The sequence below is a fragment of the Rhamphochromis longiceps genome, linkage group LG14 (genome assembly GCF_057381845.1).
Source record: "Rhamphochromis longiceps isolate RC_006_pf linkage group LG14, R_longiceps_female_GT1.1, whole genome shotgun sequence".
NCBI lineage: Eukaryota > Metazoa > Chordata > Actinopteri > Cichliformes > Cichlidae > Rhamphochromis > Rhamphochromis longiceps.
In genome coordinates, this window is record NC_140570.1 from 5,570,002 (window position 1) to 5,576,535 (window position 6,534).

Consider the following 6,534-nt stretch of genomic DNA (forward strand, 5'->3'; position numbering starts at 1 on the left):
TCAAGACGTTTATTGTCATTTCGTATGGTGTTACCCAGCCTGAAACGAAATACTGTTTCTCACCAAATTCCACAAGATGTCTTTATTTAACACGTCACCAGCCCCCTTTGTGATAGCCTTCATATTTATTTAGACATATTTTGGTATTTCTAAGAATATAATAACTCTGCTTAGACTACATATAGCGTCTGCGTCTCTTCTGCAAATGCCACTGTCTCATAGCTAACAATCATGCAAACTACACATAAAATACAATAAGACATACCACCGTCTTATCGTTCGTCTCCCGACCACACGTTGTCCAGGAAAGTAGCTTAACGCATGCAGTATGCCGTTTCCTTTTAGGTTTTCAAATTTTCAAATTTGTCCAGTATCATTAAGGACTTGACACACAGAAACATATGTATCACACCGACTGTCATTCTTCCGCTTCACCGTCGATGAGTTTCATGTTTCAACTTCCGGTAGTGCTGACGACAAGCAGTCCAAAACGTAACTCTTATCCACCTTTCCATAACCTCGATCGAAAACATCAAGGAAGATCAAGGTCGAGGAAATGTGTGTCGGAAAAATCACGAGGGCTAAGAAGTGCAACGTAATAAAAATCTGACCAACTAAAGTACGCAATTTCCCTATTTGCTAGTTTGTACTTAGTAAGTTCACTCGGGAGTCTAGACTTCCATGGGAGGACGCGGGCGTGATGACATCACAGCTCAGCTCCAGCGATTTATTGGAGTGGCTGGAGTTACAATGGAAACACGGGTAACTACTAGAAGTATTTAAAAACATTCATAGATAGATAGCTATTTCTCTATATATCTATATATCTTGTCTTTAGAAAACCTCCTTGCCATTATTCATATTCATGACCATTATTAGTTGTCTTCTAACATTAAAAAAAATCTTTCACTATGTCAACAGGCTTCATACAGTTGAGCAAATCACTAAGTGATTAAAGCACTAACTTTATTTCGCTTAATGAAAACATGCATGTTCAATCATCCAGGTAAGCAAAACCCAAAAAATTAAGTCTAAATTTTAATTCTAATGAAGTCATTTAGCTTCAATCAATTATATAGAACAGGAGTAGTGAAAAATAAGGAGAAAAAAGGGCTCTGTTTTCTGTTGCCTATATTGTAGATGCTGACTTTGCCTCCTAATTGAAACAGCAAATGAGTACGGTCAGGGGTTACAATGGGATTCAGGAGGTGGAGAAACCCTAAAATTGGTTGTATTGGTTGGCTAAGCATGGGGAAAAGAACGCCAGCTGACAAGAATTTCTATTTTGAGCTCCAGTAGGTTTCCTTTTTGTACAGGCTGTGATCAACTGATTTGTGCTGCTGCTGTTCATTGTGGACTTGGATGTCTGAATTTAAAGAGGTGTAAGAAGATGTTTCATGAGCTGTCTTGGCTGATTTCCCTCCCCTACACTGACACTACACTGTTGCTGTCTTTATACTAGACATATAAAGTTGGTATGAAGGTGGAATTGAGTGAATGGATCTAAGCATCATCAAATCAATCTTTGATACCCTTTTTGCAACAAGAACAACAGGAACACTATAGCTGCTGCTGTACACCAACCCAGCACACTATTCTTTACTTTAAATCCATCACAACAACCTAACCTGTTTATCCCAAATCATGTTCAAACTGAACATGATTTTCAAAATATGAAAAAACATAACTAAACTTCATAGTCAGATCCAATATCTGATTTAAAAATGAGAACTTACAAACTTTAAATTTCCAGTTTATTAATTACCACTGAGCAGTCCTTCCTTTAAATATTACCACTCCTCTCCTCTTCCATCTTTCTCCATCTCTGAGTGAAGTTATCTTGTACTCTTTTTCTCTCTCTAGGAAGCAGCTCTACCCGAGCTAGCAAACGCAGAGTGTGACAAACTGCGCAAAAACAGTTTGTTAAACCGTGGCTTAGGGGGTTGGGAAGCGTATCTGTAACCGGAAGGTCGCTGGTTCGATCCCCTTGCTCTCTGGCCTTGGGCAAGACACACACCATCGGCCAGAATGGCAGTCTGTCAGTCTGCCCCAGGACAGCTGTGGCTACAACTGTAGCTACCTCCACCAGTGTGTGAATGCGAGAGTGAATGAATAGTGGAATTGTAAAGCGCTTTGGATGCCTTGAAAAGCGCTATATAAATCCAATCCATTATTATTTGTGTTTTGAATGCTGGGTTTCTGGGTTGGTGCTCCCTCTGTTGGTCCCTGGTATTAGTGTTCCCCTGTCTCGTCAGGCTAATCAGGTCCAGCTGTGTCTCCCACCTGTGTGTGCCTGTGTTCCTTGTCGCGTCGTCTGTATTCATCCTCTGTGTTTCTCCGTGAATCTTCTGTGTACTCAGCATTATTTTGTGTTTCACCGTGTCTCTCTGCTCCTCGCCCCGTGTCCTCCTTTTGTGTTAGTTTTCCCAGTTTAGGTTTATGTTCAGTTCTGCACGCACCTTGGTTATTATTCACCGTAAATAAAACTCACTTGCACCTCCGCCACTGTCATCCCGGAGTTTGGCACTTCAGCGCGCCTGGCTGTGGTGAGTATACAGGAAACTGATCGTGTTATTTCTGACTTTGTACTCTGGGGCTGAGTGTTTCGTGACAGGGGATGGCACTCCCAGTGATTTCCCCACTTTACCTGCTCCATGTCTGTCAGTACAACCTGTTCAGCCATCAATTCAGTTAGCTGCTCAGCAGCCATTAGCTCAGTCAGCCTCTCAGCCACCATCACAACTAGCATCATTACAACCTCTATGGCAGTCCATAGAGCAGTCAGTAGCACAGTTAATTGCTCAGTCACAGTCGTCGCTTGCCCCTCTTCAGGAGGCTGTGCCTACCCCGCCCATTTTGGACTGTTTTTCTAGTGCTCACCTTGAGCAGAGAGACAAACATATTAATACTGACATATTTCCTCATGAACTGGCTAGTTTTCAGACTGTTACTTGCTCCAGGGCCTCCCCAGAGGCTGAATTGCAGCCCTCACCTGACTCTGGACCCCTGGAGGCTAAGAAGCCAGTTGAGGACTGCACCCGGCTGTCGCTGCCTGAGCAGGGTCAGTGCTCCGCGCAACTGCAGTCTTCCTTATGTGTGCCAGGGGCCCACGTGCCTACTGGTTTTGCTCTGTGTGTGCCAGAGACCCACAAGCCTGCTGGTTTTGTTTCGTGTGTACCAGAGGCCCACGTGCCTGCTGGTTCTGTGACTGTTTTCTCTGAGGGGTCCGAGGAACTGCCTCAGCCTGCTGCTTTTGCTGGGGGGGCCGAGGAGCCCGTCCAGCCACCACCTGCGGCTCCCACGCTGTTGCCTGCAGCGCCACCACCTGCGGCTCGCACGCCTGGTCCAGCCTCCGTGCCTTCATCCTCGTCTGGTCCAGCCTCCGCGCCTTCATCCACATCCACGCCTGCAGCGTCAGCCTCATCCACGCCTGCAGCCTCATCCACAGCGTCAGCATCAGCCTCATCCCTCACAGGTGTACACACGGGTGCTCACACACACAAACTACACCCTTTTTAGCTCCTACCTTAAAGCACACTGTGCGCTGTCGATCTTACGTGCTGCACAATAATGTTTAACACTTAGTATTTACTGTTATATTCCCATAGATCAGCATGATGTTGTTTATCCCTTGTTAAATGCTTGTTTTCTTTTTTCTTTCTCAACAGGTGATCCAGGTGATTGATATATGTATTTTTGTCTGCTTATTTTGTTGGTTTTTGTTTTTTGCCCTTTATCCCCGTCCCTCTTCTCTGCTGTTTTTTTTCCCTCTTTCTTTCTCCCTTTTCTTTTCCTCATTCAAGTCTGTCCCGTATCTAGCAAATGAAAATAAAAAATAAAATAAACAATAAAAGGTGAATCAAATAGACCATTACGGCAAGGCTGGGATGGTCCATTTGGTAAAGTAAATCCGTTGGGCATCTTTCTTTGCCTTTAGACAATAATTCTGATGGCAAAAGAGCCAAACGGGACAGGCAAAAAAAAAAAAGAGAGAAAAAGCAAGAAAAAGAAAGAAAAATCACCCTCATCCACATCATCCGCGCCTGCAGCATCATCAGCAGCAGCATCTTCCTCGCCGGAAGCAGCATCATCATCAGCATCATCCTCGCCGGCAGCAGTATCATCATCAGCGTCATCCCCGCCTGCAGCTTCAGCGTCAACTTCGGCCTCGTCTGCAGCTTCACCTGGTCCGGCTTCAGCCTCAGATGCAGCTTCAGCCTCATCCTCCTCCTCATCCTCGCCTGGTACTGCCGCTGGCATGCCGCCATCCGGTCCGTGCCTTCCTTTTTTTTTTTTTTTTTTTTTTTTTCTTGATACGTCTTCCTTTTTCTGGTGCTTTTTACTAGAAGTTTTCTGCCTAGAATGAGTCCTGCAATGTGTCTTATGAGAGCACAAACTATACGGGGGGAGTATTAGAGGCCCTCTGCGTTTGGGAAGAAAATTGGCAATTTGTCAGTCACATTCGAGCCATTCTCCCATTACTTGTACAGACCCATTACAAGCTACAAGTGCAGTAACGCCTCGTGATCTATGACAGTTAGATAGCAACCAATGAGACACGTGAAACGTGTGCAGGCGTGTTAGCTTTATGCTTATGTATATGTTCCCACTGTGGGTTTTAAAGCTTTGTTTATTTTCCTTCTTTAAGGTTCAGTTTGTAGAGTGTTTTCCTGCTTAAACCCCCAAAGACTTAAATTCTTAATGTCTGAGATTTTTTTCCCCCCCTATACAGCGTGGCCCTACCTCCTGAGATTATAAAGCCAATGACATATTCAAAACCGCAGAACTCATTCCTTCTGCTCAACAGTTTCCATCCCCTTTCAAGTCCTTGCCACATAAGGGGAGCTCATGCAGAAAGGATTTGCCCTATCCAAGTATTGTACCTGCTGTAAATGATAGATTTAGAGAGAGGGAGAAAAACTGCACAAAAAATAAAATAAAATAATAATCTCTTTGACGCAGGACACGACAAGTGAACAGACATAAAAAAGAAACCAAGCACACAGAAAATTGGATTTTCAAGAGTGCCTTGTCTCGCAAAAAATGACCAGTCAGAGGGTGTTAGTGAGGCACACTGGCTTTCATTAGTGTAGTCATTTGGCATCACTGAACCATGAAGATGGTTAAGTGATATTATGTTAACCTCCTGTTTTACATCCAGAGTTGAGATTAAATGTAATTAGGTGGCTTTTGTACTTCCCACATAGTCTTCTGGGTAATTGATGACTGACTGACTGAAGTCCTTTAGTGACCGTCTGTGCTTTTGTTCTGATCACTTTAACAAGGCTGTAAACATGTTTTTTAATAATGTAAAATGGAGCATTTTAGCAAGGTGGAGACTGACTGACCTCTGGGACTAGCAGCTAAACGACTTTTGACAATTTAGCCTTTCACCTCAGGTTACCACTTGCTTAAAAATTGCACATTTTGTGTAATACTGCAGTGCAGACCGAGTAAAGCTTTAAAAAAGGCTTCCTCGCCGCAAGAGTTGATGTGTCTAGTAAAACTCCCACCTGAATCAGATCGATCAATTATAATTCAAAACAGAAATAGTGTGTCAAACATATCCTTACACTAGGGACAATGCTTCAGTGTTTGGCTGCACTTTTCTCTGTATGTGTTTGAGAGTTTTCAGCATATTAGAGAAATTCAACATTATTCACATCTTTTCAGCCAACCCTGGGCTAAAAATAAGGCGTAGATAGCAGAAATTGCTAAACAGGGCACACCATTTTGCTTTTGATGTGGCCACAGTGAAAGTCAAAGCCGTAGCCAACTAGCTGATGTCTGTGGTCTCGGCCAATCATTGTGAAAACGGCATACAGCAGGACTGTGATCAGAACAAAAGCACAGACGGTCCGTGCCTTCCGTGTGGCCGGCCTCCGGACTTCTGTTGCCGCCACCGCCTTCCGCGTGGCCGGCCTCCTAAACTGTTTGCGTGCCGCCACCGCCTCCCGCGTGGCTGGCCTCCTGAACTGTTTGGGCGCCACCATGACTTCTTCACGGCTGGCCCTCTGGACTGTCTCATCCTGGCCTTCTGTGCTATCGGCCCCCGGGCCGGCCACCTGAGTGTATGTTGTGGACGTTTTGTTTGGGACTCTGGGGCCTCCGTTTTTGGTCCTGGTCCTGGTCTTGCACCAGTCTGCTATTTGGATCCTCCTTCTCACCTCCGCACGACTGCTGCCCCAGTCGCGACATATATATTCTGGAAAAAAGAGCAATAGGAATCAGAAATCCCCTTCAAGTAAACCATTAAATCACCTTTTTATTAAACTAAACATTCTTATATTTAAATACTCATTTTACCTCAGAACTGTACAAATATTTTTTTTTTTAAAAAGCAAACAAATGCCCCACAATATTCATAACTTGTTCAACAAGACCAAATCATCAGGACCTGTGAGGTATCCCTATGTTTAGCAAGCTGATAGTAAGGACTAATAAAATATATCATAGCATTACAGCCACTGGAACTAGTGTAACAATTGTGCAGATGAAGTTAAGAAAAAGTACATCAACACATAACTTTGCAAA

General features: G+C 44.0%; 1 protein-coding gene and 1 long non-coding RNA gene across 2 annotated transcripts in view; one reads left to right on the forward strand and one right to left on the reverse strand.

Moving 5' to 3' along the window:
- Positions 1-652, reverse strand: part of nlrx1 (NLR family member X1) — a 28,375-nt gene extending 27,723 nt beyond the window's left edge. The window contains exon 1 of the mRNA XM_085380987.1: positions 266-652. The gene's annotated coding sequence lies outside the window, so the exon portion shown is untranslated. The remainder of the gene's footprint in view (positions 1-265) is intronic.
- Positions 642-4,037, forward strand: LOC146653469 (uncharacterized). The gene is made up of 3 exons (XR_014907350.1): positions 642-762; positions 1,864-2,546; positions 3,669-4,037. It is a non-coding gene; the product is annotated as an uncharacterized LOC146653469 (long non-coding RNA).
- The last annotated feature ends 2,497 nt before the right edge of the window (positions 4,038-6,534 follow it).